Source organism: Lagenorhynchus albirostris, chromosome 18 (assembly GCF_949774975.1).
Source record: "Lagenorhynchus albirostris chromosome 18, mLagAlb1.1, whole genome shotgun sequence".
NCBI lineage: Eukaryota > Metazoa > Chordata > Mammalia > Artiodactyla > Delphinidae > Lagenorhynchus > Lagenorhynchus albirostris.
Window position 1 is genome coordinate 4960341 of NC_083112.1, and position 21273 is coordinate 4981613.

Consider the following 21273-nt stretch of genomic DNA (forward strand, 5'->3'; position numbering starts at 1 on the left):
ACATGCTCTCGGGGAAATGATCCACAAGGAGTGAGGGGCGTCAGGCAGGGGGAGACACTGAGCCAACACGTAGCCTCAGCCTGCTCCCCGGAGAGTTCTGGAACATGAACAGCACCTCAGAGCCGTCCCACGTGGGATAAGGGGGGCAGGCTTTTGTACCTACACCAGTCAGTAGGCGTAACCTTCCAGACATTTTCAGGGATGTGGTGTCCTGAGGAGGGCAGCTCTCTGGAGAAGGTGCAGCTGTGTTAGCACCCAACACCCTCACCTGGGGCGCGTGGGGCCCTACAACGCTGTGTGTTTGTTGAATGAAAACTTGTTGAAATTAACGAGGAATTTGCCATCTAGCGAACATTCAGCACGTGCCAGGCACTGTGCCCTGCCTTTTACCTGCACCATCTCCGTCTGTCTCTAAACAGCCGTATGAGGCAGGTGCCGATTGCTCAAGTGGAGATGGACGTCCAGCAAAGCTAGGCGACGTGTCCAGGATGCACAGATAGGGGTGGCTGCGTGGAGGCCTAGATCCACTTACCTGCTCCAACGTGATACACGCGCACAGTAACGTTTGAGATGCGCCGGCCTAGACAATGCACTGACACCTCTCTCTCTGCCTCTTTATTTAATTTTTATTCAGAATGGGAAATATCGTGTTATTTCCTTTCCCCATTTTGCTTTTCTGAGATCGGGCCTGGGCAAACCTGCAGGGTTGCTAAGCTGGTAGGAACATTTAAGCGACAAACCTGGCCAGACCCCTCCTCTCCGAGGTAGCCTTCCCCTCCCCTTGGCCACACTCCCGGTGAATGGGAAAGGTGTCCGTGGCTTTGGATTGGTTTCTGTTCTTGCCCTGGGGAGCTCGGGTTGGGGGTGGGGGAGACCCCGCATTCCTGGCCACTCCAGTTCCCACTCAGCCTGTGGGAACACCCGTGTCAACAGTCGTCGTTGCTTTGCCTGTCCCAGGACCCGGGCCATGGCAGTATTTGTCCGAATTAGAGTCTGTTGACTCTGCAAACCACGCTGGCTCTTCCGTCGACCCTGAGCAGCTGCTGCCCTTGTTTGCCCTGCTTGTCAGCAAGCAGACAGCCGTCCTGGACAAGCCCCAGCAGCTTCCGGCCGGAGGGAGCAGCCGGCACCCCCAGGCTCCCCGGCTTCACCGGGACAGATGGCGGCCTCGGCTTGGCATTCCAAAATCGTACCCAAGAAATATAAAGCATTCATACAAAAGTGTAAAGAGCCCTGATACGCCCGCCAAGGGACAGCCTCTGAGCCCTGGCTCCATCCGACCCCCTCATTCTGAGCGGGAAGAAGCTTAGCTGGTGCTTAGCTGAGGCGGTCCTCGCCGCAAGATCGCTGGGTTTATATCCTGGTTCCCTCGAAAGGGGTTTAACCTCTCTGCCGCTCAGTTTCCTCCCATGTAATATGGGGCTGAGAATCCTGTTGGGAGGATGATATAAGCAAATAACATATGGTACTTAGAAGAGGGCCCTGTACACGGTACATTCTCAATATAAAAATTAACATTTATTTGTCTGTCTTCTGGCTAAAAGAGTGCTGAGTGGTGAGGTTTTGGTGTTGGTAGTGGTGTGTTATTTCCAGCGTTAAGGATCCTTCCAGATAGGAAATTGGCAGCATGAAATGCTTGTCAGTACTTAACAGAGCAGAGTTCGGTTGCAACCAGTAACGAATGATGGCAGCTGGATGCCCAGAGTTCTAGTTCAGGTCCCGTCCCTGCTGCATTATCCGTGATGAGCATCCGCCCCTGCCACCTCCCATTCCCACTACCCCTCGGACTCTTCTGGTCTCCGGAATAGACTCACTGTGGGGATGTCATACTTCCTGGACCAGTAGGGCGCTGTGTGTGTTATCTGTCCCACTGTTCTTACATGGCGTAGCTCTTGGAGGATTACAAGGGGTTTCCTTACACTCTCGTTTCTTCCATCTTGAAAGTACTAGGCAGATATTTAAAATTTAGTGCTGAACTGAGTCTTCTTGGGCCTCCAGAGTCAATTGCCAGTGGTCTTGCCGTGTGAACATCAGGCAAGGCCTTCTACAGCTTCATAGCTTTAACCAGCAGCAAAATAAAATGGAATTCCGTGAACACGGCCCGCAAGGATGGTGAGCTCCTCCTTAGGCTTCGTTGTCTTCAGTACCAGTGAGCCGCACCCTGCAGGCTCCTCCTGAGTCAGACCAAGCATGTCTTTCCCTGGCCATGGAGGTCTCTGTGAGCGTCCACGCCCGTCACAGGGAGTGCCCTGCAAAGTCCTGACCTGCCAGTGAGGGCCGGGCAAGGGAGGGGGCTTTGGACAATCCCAGGCGATCCTTCTTTGGAAAGGAGTGGGAGACAGGGATCTGTCAGTGAGCCATAGGCTCATCACACCGCTGTGTCCGAGCCTAGCCCTAGCCACGCTGGTGCCTCGCAGTGCCATTTCCTGGCAAAGGTGAAGAGAGGGTTAGTTTCTACCTGCCCTTCCTGATTCAATCAGCTCTTGACCCAGTGAGCAAACACACGCCAGTCTCTCAGGCTGTCTCCCTGACTCCCAGGCCAGACCTGCTCTGGTGGAGTCAACGTCTCCCATTTTATTTGGTGGCTTCCAGTCAGTAGGAATTTACAGACACAGCCAATCCTTCCAGGTATTATTATGCTCATAAGGTGCAGAAAAAATCGTTCAGCCACACCCTCATCTCTATTTCTCTTGAGCTCAGGAATCTGCCAGTTTTCGTCATGATTATGCTCCAGGTTTTCTGTGTTCCTGGAATGACCAGGAGGGGGCACTGTGTAACCACACAGCATCTCCCTGACAGCTCCGTGGACTGGTTTCCCCAGGTCCTCTAAGACCTGGCCATCCCTCTACTTGCAGAGAGTGGTGCCAGGCTCCATCGACTCCGGAAATCTAACCTACCTCTTACCTGGACCAGAACACCTGGATGAAACTGCTGTGTAACAACACCATCTTCGCAAGGTCAGAGCAGTACATTTAGCAGTATCCTTTCTGATTGAAATGATGGATATCTCGTCCTTTGGTGCTGCAGTGACAGTGAATTTATTGATTTGGGTTGAATCACGAAATGATATTGACACCAACTCTTTACACTCCTGCATTTTGTCAATTAATTTGAAAATTGGTCTGTTTTCCCCAAGTAAGTTCAGAGCATAAAGCTCTAATTGCATGTGTGATTTTAGGTACTGTTAAGAATTAGGAGGAAAGTATTGTGTAAAAACAAAATACCTTATGAGTATCTTTTAAAACCCAGATTTACTGAAGAATAACAGAAAACAATATTTAGCACTTTTGTGTCTAGTTTTTACATTGGCCTAACATGGAATAGGAGAAATTTTTGTGTTAATAACTGTATTTTGGCACCAACAACAAAACCAAAAAGCTTAAAAAAAAAAAAGGTGCATCGAAAGAGAAGTGATGCACCCAGTGATGTACAAAACAAACATTAGCAGAAATAAAATAGAATGAGGTATGCGGGAAAGGGCTTTGCAAACTTTAAACTGCCAAAGTAGGGCCATGAGAGGGGAGTGAAACAACACTTCCCTTTTGGCTGCGTTGGGTCTTTGTTGCTGTGCACGGGCTTTCTCAAGTTGTGGCGAGTGGGGGCTCTTCGTTGCGGTGCGCAGGCTTCTCATTGCGGTGGCTTCTCTTGTTGCGGAGCAAGGGCTCTAGATGCGCGGGCTTCAGTAGTTGTGGCTTGCGGGCTCTAACGCGCAGGCTCAGCAGTTGTGGGCACAGGCTTAGTTGCTCCGCGACATGTGGGATCTTTGCAGACCAGGTCTCGAACCCGTGTCCCCTGCATTGGCAGGCCGATTTTTAACCACTGCGCCACCAGGGAAGCCCACAACAACACTTTCTAAGATAAAGGATAGCCCTGAATTATCAGTTCTCTGCTGTTCCCAGGCAGCATTTTGTCAGAATCCACCAATGGGTGTTGGCTGCCCCCGAGAGCTCCTACCCCTTCTCCCCACCAGGGGACTCCAGTCCTCTCTTCTGCTACATTTTCTTTCCTAGACCCCTTCCCTTCCTTTCACTTGTAGATTCCCCATCCTTCCCAATTATCTTCCCACAAAGGGTTTCCCTTCCTTGTTCCCCACTCAGTCTGTGATAAGGCCATTAAGGCTTTTGGGAGCAACAGATGAAATAAAGCAGAGCCCACCAGCCCCACTGTATTGAGACTGTTTCTGTGTCTATTGACCCACTAAGGGGAAAGCGTATGATTTATTTGTGTGTGTGTCTATCTCAATGCCCAGCACAGTGGGGTAAGCCAGAGGCATTCAGCAAATTTTGTGAATCTCAGCTAAACTGAAACCTCCAAAAAATGTGATCAAGGCTGCAGGGAAGCAATACTCCAAGAATCCACTGCTGATAGATTTGGATAATTTAGAAATCACAAAATAGGGGGCTCAGCTATCAGCTTTGACAGCGTTTGCTTTTAGCTTATAGCTCTCCTTCCTCTTTATCATGGCACAAAGGAGTACTTGGCAATAAATCGTGCTTCTCTTAAAACTATTTAAATCTATTTTATATATTTTTATTTTGTGTATTTTACTTAACATATATTTATCCTATATATTAACTCATTCAATGTTGTTACTAACTCTATAAGTTATATACATTATTGGCCCCATTTTCAGAAAAGGAAACTAAATTTCATGTCAATACTAAATGACATTGAAAACTGTGAGTTATGGAAGTAAATTTGTTTTAGAATAAGAAATCACAAAATTTTGAAAGCTGACAAATACCATAAACACTTCAAAATCCAGGAAAATACACAATAATACCTGACATACCTCTACAAGACCTTTTCCTTCATTAAAAAATGTGTAAAATATACTAAGATAACCACTTTTAAGGGTACAGTTCTGTGGCATTAAGTACATTTACATTGTTGTGCAACCATCACCACCATCCATCCCAAGAACTTTTTCACCTTCCTTCAGGTTTCACCTGAGACCCTGTCCTCGTTAAACACTGACCCCCCATTTCCCCTCCCTCACACTCTGGCAACCATCATTCTACTTTGCCATTACAGGTCCCCCTCATGTAAGTAGAATCATACAATATTTATCTTTCTTCGACTGTCTTACTTGGATTACTACAATGCCTTTAAGTTTCGTCTATGTTGTAGTGTGTGTCAGAATTTCCTTCCTGAATAACAAAGGCTGAATAATATTCCATTGTTTGATTGTTTATCCATTCATCCATCGATGGACTTTTGGGTTGCTTCCACCTTTTGGCTCTTGTGAACAATGCTGCTGTGAACTTGGGTGTACAAATATGTCTTCTTTTAGGCATATACCCCAAAGTGTAATTGCTGGATTATATGGTAATTCTATGGTTAATATTTTGGAGAATTGCCGTGCCATTTCCCACAGTGGCTGCACCATTTTACATTCCCACCAACGATGCACAAATTGTCCAGTTTTTCCACACCTTCACCAGCACTTGTTATTTTGCTTTTTTGATAACAGCCATCCTAATGGATGTGATGTGGTTCCTTCATTTTTTGACTTCATACTTTCTGATCTCTTCTTCCTATGTCAATGATTTTTGTATTATCATTTGCTACAGGAAGACAGTTCAGTCTTTTTTCTTGCATGGTGTGTGGGATTCATTAACTATGTGACTTCACACACACATGGTCACCGTGCATAATACTGCTACAGACTTGTGTCTCTCAAACACAGAAGTCCTGATACAACACTTGATTTTCATAAAAAATAAAAATACATGTGATGAATTCAACTAATAGTCTGCATGGCTGAGTATACACCTGAGAGGAGAAAACTTCTGTTTGTCTCAGTGTCATTGAAAACCAACTTCTCCATTGAAAGTTGTACGTGCCTGGTGGTTAGAAGAATGTTTCACCTCTGTGTCCGGATGCTGGGAGCATCAGTGCAGTGGGAGGTGAACATATTCCTAGAAGCCGTTCTTCCACCAGGACAGCCAGCAGTAACTTACCTGTACACAGAAGGGACTGGGAACCTACTATATACATCTCATCAAACCAACTTAAATATATCCCTACTCAACTTCTCCTAAGTAGGATCCCCCAAATGCCTGTTTCTATTCCCATGCCACCCAACACTTGGGGCAACGTGAGTGGTCTTTTTTCTACTCATCTGTGGGAATCCTTTATTATCCCAGATACGAGTCCTTTATCTATTACATGTTTCACAAGCATGGTCTTGTACTCTTTGCTGGCTCGCATTTTCACTTTCTTAATAATGTTTTTGATGAACTGAAGCTCTTAATGTTAATATAACTCAACTTCTCTATTTCCTTTATGGTTAATGATTTTGGTGTCTTGTTTAAGAAAAGTGTCCTGAGCTCAAGATCAAGAAGATATTTTGCTGTTTCCTCCAAGAAACTTTGTTTTATCTTTCACATTTAGACCATCAATCCATCTAGAACTGGCGTATGCTGTGTGTGGGGGGGCAAGATTTGTTTACACACACACACAGACACACACACATGCTCACACAGACACACAACCCACCCACACACCCACCCACACCTACACACACGCAGACACAGACACCCACACACAGACACACACCCCCACACCAACATGCACGCACACGCACACACGCACCCCCCCACACACGTGCACATACACGTACACAACAAATATATATAAACACCAGTTTCCATAACACCAATTATTGTGAAGACCATCCCCCTCCAGTCCTCTGCACTGGAGCTTTCGAAGTGAATCCAGTGTCTATGTATGTGTGGATTTGTTTCTGGACTCTTTCTTCTGTTCCACTGGCTGTTTTCCTATCTTTGCATCCATACCACAGTGTCTTAATTACCATATGTTTATAATAAGTCTTGATATCTGGTACTGTAGAAGCTCCAGTGTTGTTCTTTTGTTATTCTTGGGCCTTGGTATTTCTCCATGAATTTTGGAAGTAGATTGTCAATTTCTAAAACAAAATAAACTGCTTGTTCTCTAATTTGGATGATATTGACCAATAGATCAGTCTGTGGAGTGCCTCGCATAACTTCTATGTCTTAGATCCCTCTTCTGAAAAGACCAAAATACTCACTGAGCAGTCATGAGTAAGACGTGAGCAATAGGTTTGCGGACTAAAAAACAATCACCATAGAAATGCTGATTTTTTTTTTTTTTTTTTTTTTTTAATGAGAAGGAACACGTGTAAGGATTGGGGCACACCCTTCCTACAACGGGTTGTAAAAAGGTTGCAGCAACTCTGGGATCTGGTCTCTGCATCTCCTTTTTCCTTCACTGGCTTGGAACTCAGAGGCTGGAGTTCAGGGAGGAGGAAGGAAGGGTGAGGTTTCCTGCCTGGGCTCCCCCTGTACCCACAGCCCCAGCGCTTCCTTGTGATGTCTGTGTGTTTGTCTTCTCAGGTCGTTCACTTTGCAGCCTGGAAACTGAGGATGGAATCAAGTTATGATTTATTTTTCAAACACACCTGCCGAGTGCCAGGTCCAGTTCTGGGTAGCTCTGCCTTTCAGGTGTTCTGTGTAGAGCGCCCACTTGGAGAGGGGATGACCAGGCACCCCCGATGGGGAAAGGGCTTTTCCCTTGTGACAGTCCCTCTTCTGTCCCCCGGAGCACGCTCTGTGTGGCTGGGTGCCTAGGGCAGGAACTAGAGGCAGTCTTCTTTCCCTCCCAGTCAGGCTGTTTGCTAACCACTCCCCACTCAGCCCTGGGGGCTTCCTTCAAAGGCTTTCCTCAGAATCCCCTGGACAAACACCTTCTGCCAAGGAGGAATCCCCAGGCTGACGCAGAGGCAGGGCTCCACGGCACCCTCTCTTCATGGGTCCTTCTCTTTGCTTCCAACTGTGGAGCCCCGGAGGGCGACCACATCTGCACCGCGGGCAGTGCCCCGAGGGGCCACAGCCCCCTCCCCACCCCCCGCAGTGCTGCCCGAGCCCCAGGGCACCCGCGGGCATTCCTCTTCTCGGGCCCTGCAGGCTCCCTCCGTGCTTCTGCCCTTTCCAGCTCCCCAGGGGAGGCCCGGGCGCCGGAATTTGCAGGACCCGAGGAAGCAGCAAGCCAGTTACAGACTGGAAGGCCGCCAGCTTGGGGCCAGCGTTCCCCTGCCTGGGGAGCCGCCCAGAGAGGGCAGCGGGCAGGCCCGGGGCTGCTGCGGGGTCCCGGCCCCTTCACGGCCCCGGCCGACTCCGGGCAGATGAGCGGAGGGCGGGCTCGGCCAGGACGCCTGAAGGCACAGAAGGGCCGAGGTGCTGGGCGGGCGCTCAGGCTCCCGGTCGCTTGACTCCCCGCCCCCGGTCAGAGCAGCCCGGGCTGAGGGGATCCAGACGTGGGCAGGGCCGCTGCCGGCAGGCCTCCTGGTCACCGGGTACCTGGCGGGGGGGGAGACAGCGAGAGAAAAGGGACAAAGGGAGCCCACCATAAAACCAGCCGCAGGTCTGTGATCGCCAGAGTCTTTGTTTAGAGCTGGTTTAAACAAGCTGGGAACCTTTGGAAGGGGAGGCCATAAACTGAAGCGAAAATAAAAGTGTTTACAGCGAGGGACAGCGAGGTGCCGGGACCAGCGGGGCAGCCGTGGAGGAGCGCCGCGCACAGGCTGCCTTCCTCGGCCTGCTGGCGGGTCCGCACATCACGCGCTCCACGCAGACGGAGGGACGGGATGGGGGGAGGGGGAGGGGTGCCGCCCGTCCGGCCACCGGCCCGCATTCCAGGCGGGGGGCGGGGGGAGGGGAGGGCAGGGTGCCAGGTCCCTGTGACATCTAGAGATTCATCGCCGGGGGCGGGGAGATCTCAGAGTCAGCTTTTCCACTCCTCTAGGAATTCCTTCATAATGGATTTGAGGGGTTACACTAATAAGAGGGTTGAAGGGCAGTTGTTTCTGGAAGAAATGCCTCTCAGGCCCAACTTATCAGCCTGGAAAAGGTGTCGGGAGGCAGCTTTCACCGGAGGGAACAACATTCCTCAGGGGAGCTCCATGCAGCTGTGGGTGGTGAGGTGCAGGTGTTTGTGAAGGTGAGGCGCAAGGCGGATGTGCCTGACCGTCCGGAGGACCTCAGCCCTGACATGTTTTTGTGGACCCTCCATTCACTCAACACATGTAACGGGCACCTGTCGTAGGCCGGGCAACCAGGCAGGGGCTCGCCAGGAAATTGTGTACATTTATACACTCCTGCTTTTTAAAAGATTAATTCTCCCCAAGGATCCACGTAACGGGATACTTTTGGGAAATGGCAGTGCCAAAGAAAGCTAAGGCGATTCTTGGAAGTATACTGGGCTGAGGTCAGAGGGCATCACTTGTTGTCTGTGCTCAGAGGGAAAGACCGACAGACTTTTTTTGCAAAAAGTCACACTGAGGTCACCTTCCTACTAATAAGGAAAGTGAGTAATCAGAGGCACCTGGGCAACGCGTCAGGGGTTTTCCCCGTAAAATTTCGTGCTGACTCTGGCTGGCAACATGTGTGGAAGTGGTGCTAAGCTGGGTCCTCCAAATGCAACGCCCAGATGGAGAGAGCTCTCAGATGGAGACTGGGGTTGGGGGGTGGATGCCACCACCAGGGAAATGTGAAGGCAGTCAGCTCTCCCACTCAGGAGATCTTAAGAAAAGTGAGTCCGTGCGGATCCCGTGCCCTCGGTCCTGAAAAACCAGTGCTTTGGGCAGGGAGAAAACAGGGCAGGGAAAGGGTGTGCGCTGGTTTTTTTTGCGGTAGGGCCTCCCACTGTTGCGGCCTCTACCGTTGCGGAGCACAGGCTCCGGACGCGCAGGCTCAGCGGCCATGGCTCACGGGCCCAGCCGCTCCGCGGCATGTGGGATCCTCCCGGACCAGGGCACGAACCTGTATCCCCTGCATCGGCAGGCGGACTCCCAACCACTGCGCCACCAGGGAAGCCCAGACAGTTGGTTTTTGAACCCCACCTCCTCAATGTAGTAATTGGACAAATGGCAAAATCTCCAAGCCTCTGTTTTCTCATCTGTAAAATGAGGATAATAATATCCCCCCCTCCGCCCAGGGACTTGGTATGAGGATTACGTGAGATGGCATAGGTGGAGCTCCTGGCATCACTTCTCCTTCCTTCCCTCCCTTCCCTCTTCCCAGTGAAGCAAAATTTAGTATTGCCCCCCCCAAATTCTGAAAAATTATAATAACAGAAGTACCAAAAAAAAAATAGATGAGTTCTCCTTGTTCGAAACATCTCGAATTCCTTCACCAGTGACACGCACTTTCACTGTCCATATATCCTGAACGACATTGGTTTAGGACTTTCAGTTCATTCATGTAGTACCTACCGTGGGCTAGGACTGGACTAGGCAATGGAGATACAGAAATGAATGGCATGGCCCTTAGCCACAAGACAAATAACACAGGAGCAGATAATTTCAAAGGCACAAAGGACCAGGGGGAAATACAGCAGAGCCCTGCTTTGCCTTGCTTGGGGGTGGGGTTGGGAAGAATGTGGTTCCTGGTTAGGTAAATCTGGAGCAAGTGATAATTTCTCTAGAAAATAAATCTCTAAAATTTCAAGATATGTCAACCAAAGATCAACAAAAGTAATTGAGAAATAATTAGTGGTAGATTCAATGATTATTTCAATAAGAATTATTTGAATAAGAAGTTCTCCTGACAAACATTCATGGGGTGTCTATTTGCAAAACTGCACAGATATGAAGATACAATGCATGAAAATGAGCAACAAGAAGCTGGAGTTCTAACAAGTAAAAAACTGACTCTAATCAAAGCAGCTGATGCTATGCCGGGAGCACATCAAAAGCACGATGAGAATGCGTGGCTTTTCATTTCCAAAGCACCAGTTTTTGAGCCACTAAATTACTTTAGAGACCATCCTCCTCCACAGGTCAGTGTTCCTTTCCTGACCACTTTCCTGACCACCTTCATGGTCCCAGCTCTGGGGCCTCTGAGTCAGCGCCGTCACCCCCTCGTTCAGCGTGCCTTAAGCATCACAGGACACACACATCGACAGGGATCAAATGTGGAAAGTGACTTCAGTGCTGAATGATGTGAGAAGCACAGAAATTCCAGGGGATTCGGAGAAGGAGAGCTCAGGGGAATCACAAGGGCGCGGAGAGTGAGGTGGCGGTCTGGGGTGTAGTGTGTGGGAGGGACAGGAGAGAGGCAGGCAGGCTGCAGTGGGGAAAGGACTGTTTGCGGAGGATGAACGGCTACTGGCAAATGGGGAAGCTGGGCCTGGAGTCTGGATTCGATGAGGGGGGCAGTGGGGAGCCACAGCTGCTGTAGGAGTAGCAGAGGGTCAGCAGCAGGACTCTGGAACAAATAGCCAAATGCGAACCTTGGTTCGGCCGCTTCCTGGCTGTGTGATCTTGGGGTGCTACGTGGCCTTGCCGTGTCTTAGTTTCTCCACCCATAACATGGTCCCTAAGGGGCAGCTCTGGTGAGACCAGTGAGTGCTCAGCACTCTGTAACCAGTGTGCAGTTATGGAAGTGCTGGTGGGAGAACAACACAGGGACCAGAGGCAGGAAGGGCCAGGAGTCTAAGACTTTTAAAGTTCAGTCTAAATTGTATGCCATGCCATTTGCTTGCTTCATACAACTTTTAAGTCATGCGTAGCTGGTAACTGTATGTCTGCTCGGCTGCTGTAACAACGTACCACGGACTGGGTGGCCTAAACCACAGACATATATCTTCTCACAGTTCTGGAGCTTGGAATGCTGAGATTAAAGTATCAACAATTCTGTTCTCAGAAGGCCTCTCTCCTGGGCGTGTAGACGGCCGTCTTCCTGCTGCATCTCACATGGTCTTTTCTCTGTTCCTGTCTGTGTCCTAATCTACTCTTCTTACAAGGGCACGAATCACATGGGATTAGGGCCCAGGCCCTAATGTTAATTTTTTGTTGTTGGTGTTGTTTTCACTCTCTCTGGGGTTTCTTTTTTCTTTTTCTTTTTAAACATCTTTATTGGAGTATAATTGCTTTACATTGTTGTGTTAGCATAATGTTAACTTAATCACCTCTTTTTTTTTTTTTTTTTTTTGTGGTACTTGGGCCTCTCACTGTTGTGGCCTCTCCCGTTGCGGAGCACAGGCTCTGGACACGCAGGCTCAGCGGCCATTGCTCACGGGCCCAGCCGCTCCGCGGCATGTGGGATCTTCCCGGACCGGGGCACGAACCTGTGTCCTCTGCATCGGCAGGCGGACTCTCAACCACTGCGCCACCAGGGAAGCCCCTTAATCACCTCTTTAGAGAACTTGTCTCCAAAGACAGTCTCATTCTGAGATACTGGGGTTAGGACTTCAACGTATGAATTTGGGGGAGGACACAACTCAGCCCCATAATTCAGAAACCATAAGCTCTTCTAGGTGCATCCACTGGTGTGTGGAGATCTAGGGGCTGGGGGAGTGCACTGCGGGGGACTTGCCAGCCCTGTCCCTCTGCCTGGCCCGGACGCTCCCCTCTGCTGGGCAGTTGCCGCCCGGTGGGCTGCTCCAACTCCAGTTCAAGTCCTGAAGCTCCCCAGGGCAGCTTTTCTGAATCTGCTTTTCTGAAAAGTTGTAACATGCACATCCCAGCTGCAGTCATACCAGCAGCCTCAAAAAAAAGAAAGAAAAAACGGAGAGAAGGAAAAAGAAAAGAGGGAAGTGATTGGGGTTCCTTGGTCTGTTACAGCGCAAGATAAGTTTGCAGAGATGCTGGAGCCTTTATCAAACCATCCTGAGTAGGAGAAAAGTTGTTTCTTTTCGTTTTGGGTTCTTGAACCATTCTAGGAGACAGATACGAAAACATGGGAACAGAGCAAAGACTATAGCCCCTCAGGTTTGTGAAACAGACGCTTGAGCAGCTGGCCCAGGTGCGGGAGGAGCTGCGGGAAGGGGCACAGGACATGCCCTCGCAGGGGGAAGCAGTGCGAACACAGGGGAAGGTTCAGGGCCAGAGAAAGACGTGGATGCTGGCAGGGGAGGGGAGCGGAGGTGGCTGGAGAAGATGGGGGAGGAGAGAGGGAGTGGGGATGGGAGGGGAGTGGGAGGGAGTGAGGGGAGGAGGTGGCAGGCCCAGCTGGGAGCAGAGGGAGAAAGTTCAGTTTCTAGCAGATAAAAGCGAAACTGAATTTCTGGCATCTTCTATTCTTAAGGCAACTTTGACCTACTTTGCCTCATCTGTAATCTGCTCCTGGTATCTAAGTAATGCATCTCAGCGCTGAGCTGAGATTGTTATCCAGGTACTTGAGATCTGTTATCTTGTGATTGGAAGATACTAGATGGCTTTCCTGTTCTCTTACCCACCTCTCCCTCTGCGCTGAATAGTGCTTGGTCATCCTGTTCGGGTCAGGCTCCATGCAGGGTCCCACGTGCCATGCCGGGCTCGGAAGGTGGCATCCCACAGGGAAGCATGGACCACCCTGCTGTTCTGTCTAACTCCCAGGGTTTTATAAAGAGGTCTTCCTCATTCATTTGTACGGCTGCATAGCTTAAAAGTACCACGTTTTATTCAACCAATCCTCTCCTGGCGGTCATCTGGGTTCTTTTTAGAGTTTTGTTACTGCAAGTAGTGCATATATTTTTTCCTGTTTTTGCCAGTGTACATTTGGGCGATCCCTTCATAGAAGAATTGCTGGGTTTTCAAGAGCAAAGGCATAGGTAACTTTTCTAGACATCGCCCAGGTCCCCTCCCACTATAAGTGTATGAGAGGCATTTCCTCACAGCCTGGCTAACATTGTATATTGTCAAACTACTGCATTTTTGCCAACCTGCCAGCAGAAAAACTGTACATCAGCGTTATTTTACTTTGGGTTTCTCTCAATATGAACGACGTGGAGGACTTTGTCATGACTGAGGGCCCCTTACAGTTCTTGTCTTGTGAACCATGTTCCAGTTTCTCATCCATTTTTCCATAGTTTTCTTGACCTTTAAAACCCTCTGTGATGTGATGCAAATGTTTTTCCTAATTTGTCTTTTGTCTCTTTACTTTGTAACAGCTCTATGCCATGTATAAAATATTTCCTTGTTGTTCTTTTATTTTAGCAAATTTTTTAACTCCTTCTTAATTCTGATTTTGAAAACATAGTTAGGGAACTTTCCCCCATTTCTGGTTTTTGGATTTGAGCTGTCTCCTTTATTGTATACTAAATTCTCATGTGCAATTGGGTCAACTTCTGGACTTTCTTTTCTGGTCCATCTGTCTGCCTGTCCTTGGGCCAAAATTAAACTGTTTTAATTATAGAAGCTTTGTAATACCCTCTCGTGTGTGGTAAGGCTTGCCTTTCTTCTCTCCATCATTTCTCTTTTCCAGGGTTTTCCTAGTTCTTCCTAGTGCACAAACCATATTTTAAAAATTTTAAGGCGAATTTACACAATTACAATACATAGATGTTGTTTAGATCCTCATTCAAACAAAAAATTATTGTAAAAATGGCTTGTATCAAAACCAAGGCAATACCCATACTATGTATTTGATGAAATTAAGGAATTATTGTAAATTTGTGTGTGTGTGTGTGTGTAATGGTATTGAGGGTTTTTTTTTTTTGAGTCCTTATCCTTTAGAGAAATATAGTGAAGTATCACACATTAAATCATAATTTATATTTTCTTCAAAGTAATCCTGGTGGTGGCTGGAGGAGATAAAGATGAAACAAGATGACCATAAATTGATAATTACTGAAGCTGGGTAATAGGTGCTTGAGGTTCATTTTACTACTCTATTTACTTTTATATATGTTTGAAATTTCCCATAATAAAAAGTTCAAAAAATGGAAAGGAATTTCAAGTTCTAAAGGTTTTTGAAATGTGGAGCAATATGAAACTTTTTTGAAAAATAAGTTTTAGAAAAGAGTGGGTACTTTGCATTAAGGAAATTTGCAGTCAGAAGCCGGTAGTGCAGAGGACAGAAATGGGGAGAAAATGTTTGCTGTGGTTACAGGACTGACTTGGCCCAGGGCCAGGTGCATGAGCTAATCATTTTCTCCATTAAACATTTACCTGTAACTGAACTATATCCTTTTCTGGAATTAAAGGTCCAATATAGATAGGTGTGCCCTTATTTACACACCAAATGAGGTGTGTCATTTTTGTTCAGGGTTTAAGACTAGCACTCAGTCCTGCGGCTTGATCCCCTCTCTTGATTGAGTATCTTAAGACTGCTCTCCAGAAGTTAGCACTTTTGCAGTCCTTTTTAAAACTTAAGAGACTGTGAGAAAAAATACAGATAGAACTGGGTTGTTGAGGTGTGAGGGAGGAGGAAAACAAATATATACCCTTTATTTTTAAAAAATTCAGTACTGGCTACATATATTTCCTGTTAAATTACTTGGGGGACTTCCCTGGTGGTGCAGTGGTTAAGAATCCGCCTGCCAGTGCAGAGGACACGGGTTCGAGCCCTGGTCCGGGAAGATCCCACATGCCGCGGAGCAACTAAGCCCGAACGCCACAGCTACTGAGCTTGAGCTCTAGAGCCCGAGAGCCACAACTACTGAAGCCCGTGTGCCACAACTCCTGAGCCTGCGCTCTAGAGCCCACGAGCCACAACTACTGAAGCCCGTGCGCCTAGAGCCCGTGCTCCGCAACAAGAGAAGCCACCGCAATGAGAAGCCCACGCACCGCAACGAAGAGTAGCCCCCGCTCGCCGCAACTCGAGAAAGCCCACGTGCAGCAACGAAGACCCAACCCAGCCATAAATAAACAAATAAATAAATAAATAAATTTATAAAAAAAGAAAAAATAACTGCTTGGAAAAACAGTTCTTCTCTGACTGAAGATAAAGAGAAAAGACCCAGATATCAAGCTCCTGAAATACCCTTCAGAGAAATGCATGTGCCCCTGGACACAAGTACAAAAGAATGTACCAACAAGACTGTTCCCAACAGTCAAATACTGGAAACAATACAAGCGTTTAGCAGCAGCTGGACAGATAAATACGTAGTTGAGTACTGATGCATTGGATAATCATACAGCAACGAAGAGGAATTATCCATGGCTGCATTCAGTAACATGGATGAATATTACAAAGACGTACAACAAACAGACAAACAAGAATCCGTACGCATTGTTTATAAACTGTGTTACTAAAGGATGCATACATAAATGTTAAAATAGAGAAAACAACAATAGGAAGAGTGACAAATATAAGTATGTTAAACTCAACAGTCGGTGGATCATCACAGAATGCAGGATAGTGGTTATCTTGGTGGGAAGGAGAAATAAATGAGAAGGGACACATAGGAACATCTGGGGTTCAGGAAATGTCCTATTTATCAGCCTGATTGGTGAACACACAGGTACAGAGTGTAAACTTATTTATTAAACTGGACATTTACTTATATGCTTTGCTGGATAGGTTTTATATTTCTCAATTAAAAAGTTTAAAATAACGTTAATTAAAGGGCTTTTAAACATTTATGGGAGGGATTTCCCTGGCGGTCCAGTGGTAGAGAATCCACCTTCCAATGCAGGGGACGTGGGTTTGATCCCTGATCAGGGAACTAATATCCCAAATGCCGCAGGGCAAGTAAGCTCACGCGCCGCAACTACTGAGTTCGTGCTCCCCAACAGGGAGCCCGCGTGCGTCAAACTACAGAGCCCACGTGCCACAGCTAGAGAGAGGAAACCCGCACGCCACAACTAGAGAGAAGGCCTCCCTCATGCCTCAACGATGATCCCGCCTGCGCAACTAAGACCTGATGCAGCCAAAAATAAATAAATAAATAAAACATTTAAATTAAATATTAAAAAGATAAACATTAATGGGAAACATAATTTCCTTTGTATTGTCTATAAAAATATATATCACTTGTAAAACAGCCATTGTGTGCACAATTGTCTGTAATGTCACTAAATTTCTGAATCATGTAACTCATACTTATGTAAAGGATGTTGGAGAAACTAGAGATATGTAAGGGAATAAAACATCCAAATATGTCGTTAGCAGTGACTTTTCACTGAATTAACTGTTTGGAAATACACATCCATGAGTCCACGTTAAATAATGATTTATAAAGGGAAAACATAAAATGGAGAAAATAGTAGCTCACAGGGGGAGATTGAGATGGTTTAAAAAATAGCAAACCTGAAGTATATTGATGTTTTTTCTACTTAGAATAAAAGTCCTCTATTACACTTTGGTATGTGTTTGTAGGGCAAGGAAGAGGGGACTCTTTTGAGTAATGAGGGGAAGTGACTTTAATATTGCAAGTGCAGCCTCTGGAGGCCCTTACGGATTTGCCATGCGGTAGGCAGCCAGCAGAGCCCTTTCAGGAATCAGATTTTCACAGCTATCAGCCAGTCAGAAACTCAGTTTAGGATGCCTTTCTAGATTTTAACATTGGTTAATATAGTACATGCATATTCCCTGCATTGTGGATTGTTACAAAAGAGCTATGTTGTACTTCGCGTGGTACTGAGTTTGAGAAGCGAGACCCAGTTGCAGAAATACAACAAACAATTCCATGTTATCAGCATAAGTAACAATCACTCTGAGCAAAGAGAAACGAGGAGGGAGCACCCGATCTTTATTGCACGCCTGGTACTGTGCCAGTCGCTTTTACACGTAATCTCACGCAATCTTGCTGGCGGTGCTTCCTGCAAAGCAGGTACAAACTCCAAAGGATGGACTGTTCTTCCCCATTTCACAGATGAGGAAACTGGGATTCAGAGTGGTAAACCAACCTGCACAACGTAAGCGGCAGCGCCTGGGGAAAGTGTGAATTTCAATAAAAAACTTAAACTGTGATAACAGACAAGATATCAAGAAAATGTAGATGCTTTATCAATACATTTATTGTATATGAAGACTAAGCACTCAGCTTAAGTAAGTAAATATTCAGAATGTGACCCATTGCAATCTTTCTGACTTCAAGACATATTATATAGTTATAGTAATCAAGAGAGTGTGGGACTTCCCTGGTGGCACAGTGGTTAAGAATCCACCTGCCAATGCAGGGGACACGGGTTCGAGCCCCGGTCCGGGAAGATCCCACATGCTGCGGAGCAACTAAGCCCGTGCGCCACGACTACTGAGCCCGTGCTCTAGAGCTCGAGAGCCACAACTACTGAGCCCGTGTGCCACAACTACTGAAGCCCACGTGCCTAGAGCCCATGCTCCGCAATAAGAGAAGCCACCGCAATGAGAGCCCGCACACTGCAAGAAAGAGTAGCCCCTGCTCGTCACAGCAAGAGAAGGCTGCACACAGAAATGAAGACCCAGTACAGCCAAAACTAAGTAAATAAATAAATTATTTATTTTTATTTTTTAAAAAGTGTGGTATTGGTGGAGGGATAGCTATGTACATCAATGGAATAAAATAGGGAACACAGAGATAGACCTATACAAATGCAGCCAACCAATTTTTGAAAAAGTTGTAAAAGTAATTTAATGGAGGAAGAATAGGTTTTACAAAATATGGTGCTGGAGCAATTGCACGTGCATAAGCAAAAAAAGGGATCTTGACCTCATTCTCACACCTTATACAAAAATAAACTTCAAATGGATAATAGTTATAAATGTACAATGTAAAACTATGAAACTTTTAGAAGAAACACGGGAGAAAATCTTCAGGATCTAGGACTAGGCAAAGTCCTTAGACTTGACACCAAAAGCATGATCCATAAAAGGACAAACTGATAAATTTGACTTCAAAATTTAAAACGTTTGCTCAGCGAAAGACCCTGTAAAGAGGATGAAAAGCTACAGAGTGGGAGAAAATACTTACAAACCATATATACAACAAAAACTACTATCTAGAATATAAAGAACTCCTAAAACTCAACAGTAAAAAAAAAAAAAACGGCAAATATCTAATTAAAATACAGGCAAAAACCATTTCACTGAAGAAGATACACATATGTGAAATAAGCCCAAGAAGATGTGTTCAACATCGTTAGCCATCAGGGAAACGCAAATAAAACCACAATGAGATCACACTCCACGCTTACCAGGATGGCAAAAATAAAAAGCAGTGCCAACACCAGGCGCTGGTGAAGTTGCAGAGAAACTCAATCACACATACATTGCGTACATAAACGTACCACACGACCCAGAAACTGCACTCCTGGACATTTATCCCAGAGCGATAAAGACCTGACGTTCACACAAAAACCTGTACACAAATGTTCATTTGTAACAGCCCTAAACTGCCACCAACTTCAATGTCCTTCAGTGAGTGAAGAGTGAAACAAACTGGGGCCCGTCCACACCATGAAACATTCCAATGAAAAGGAACGAAATGCTGATGGATTTTGGATGGATCTCCAGAGACTCACCTTCTTGGGTAAATGACTTATCTTCCGTCTTTGCCATTTCCCTGGAACCACTGGACTTCTACAGTTCTTCATTCTTCGTACATCACGTGTCTTCAATCAAAGGCTTTGGGCTTAGAGTGTTTCATGAACAGTTTGAGGAAAATCCCTATTGTCGTCCAAACGTTCAAGTTAGCCTGCAGTCTTCAAAATTAAGGCTTAGAGCAATGAGCAATGTTTACAATTAAATATTATTTTTTGTTTGTTTGTTTTTGGGGTTTTTTTTGCGGTACGCGGGCCTCTCACTGCTGTGGCCTCTCCCGTTGCGGAGCACAGGCTCCGGATGCGCAGGCTCAGTGGCCATGGCTCACGGGCCCAGCCGCTGCGCGGCATGTGGGATCTTCCCGGACTGGGGCACGAACCCGCGTCCCCCGCATCGGCAGGCGGACTCTCAACCACTGCACCACCAGGGAAGCCCTACAATTAGATATTTTCATGTCTTTCTAGTGCAGCAGTTCTGAAACTTTTGGATCTCAGGACCTCTTTACATTCCTGAAAGTTATTGAGGACCCCAAAGAGCTTTTGTTTATGTGGGTTATATCTACCCATATTTACTCTATTTGAAACAAACACCCAGAAATTAAAAAAAATATTTTATTAATTCACTTAAAAATTACAGTAATAAATCCTTTATCTGTTAACATAAATATTGTATTTAAATGAATTATATTTTCTGAAACAACAAAACAGTGAGAATGGTACCACTGTTTTCCATTTTTGCAAATCCCTTTAACGGCTGGGTTCCTATGTTTGCTTCAATCTGTTGGTTGAGGTGAAGCATAGAAGAAAGCCCAGCCTCCCGCAGATACGCAGTTGAAAAAGGGGAACCCGGGAGACCCCCTGGAAATGTCTTGGGGCCCCCAGGGATCTGTAGACCCACTTTGGGAATTACTGATCTAGTAGATTTCCTCAGATTTCATTTAAGTTCTTGCTTCAAGGTTTCAGAAGACATGCAAAGCTTGACTTTTTGTTCAAGTCTTTGGAGGACGTAGTCCTTGTAGACCATTCAGGGAATAGTAAACTGAAAACAGGATAATGAAGGAAAACAGCGTCTCCAGAAGGTTTTTGGGGGGAGGGGCAATGAGGTCTGTTTTTTCTTAAAAAGTCAAGGTCTCAGTGAGGGCCAGCTTTTGGGGGCCTGAACAAAGCTCCTGACCCAGCCCCAGGGCCCACGATGCACAGGTGACCCAGTCCTGGGAAAATGGGGCGTTTCCAGCAGCTCTGGAAAAGCAGCGTCTCTCTTAGCTTTCCTTTTAATGAGATTAGTCTTGCTTTTCCCCTCGTCTTTATTTCACTGTCTACGGGCCACCTCTTGGCTCTCATGGTAATGTGATTAGCTGGCCTGTGGCCCACACGGAGGCCACTGTCACAAAGATCTCTGCTTACTTGAGTGCACCTCTTTCCTGAAAGCGCATCTCGCGTTTATAATCACAGGGGTATTGTGAACACTCGGGTTCCAATAGAACAGGATATTTACGACACCCTCCTACCTCCCCCACCCCCATAAAAGTTGATTCAGGGAGACAGGGAAGGAATAGACAGAAGACAGATGTGTTTCCTTCCCAGATGCTGAGGAGCTCCAATTGTTCTGCGTATGTAATGGCTTTTTACTGCTCCCTGCAAATGCCTCTTTTGACTTTTAAAAAGGTGCCAAAGCCAAATATAGGTAGTTTTAGTAATCTCACCGGATGCTCCAGCTGGCTAGAAATCCTCTATCAGAGGACGCACAAAAAGCATACACCCCTTTCCCGTTTTTACAGATGTAGGTGTGATTTCTTAGTATTTATGTGTAAGGCTGTTCAGGTACATACAAGAAGCGATAGTGTCTTATTTGGACAACAGATATCTTTCATAAACATTTAATGATTCAATAATTGTTTTAAAGTCAATTTGTGTAATTATAACAAAAAGAAAATGAAATTAATGGAGAATGTGGACCCTCATATGAAATTTTTTACAAATATTATATTACTACATTTCTGATTTTGTATAGCACTTTGCAATTTACAAAACTTTTTGATGTACAGTTAGCTCATTTGATCTTTACA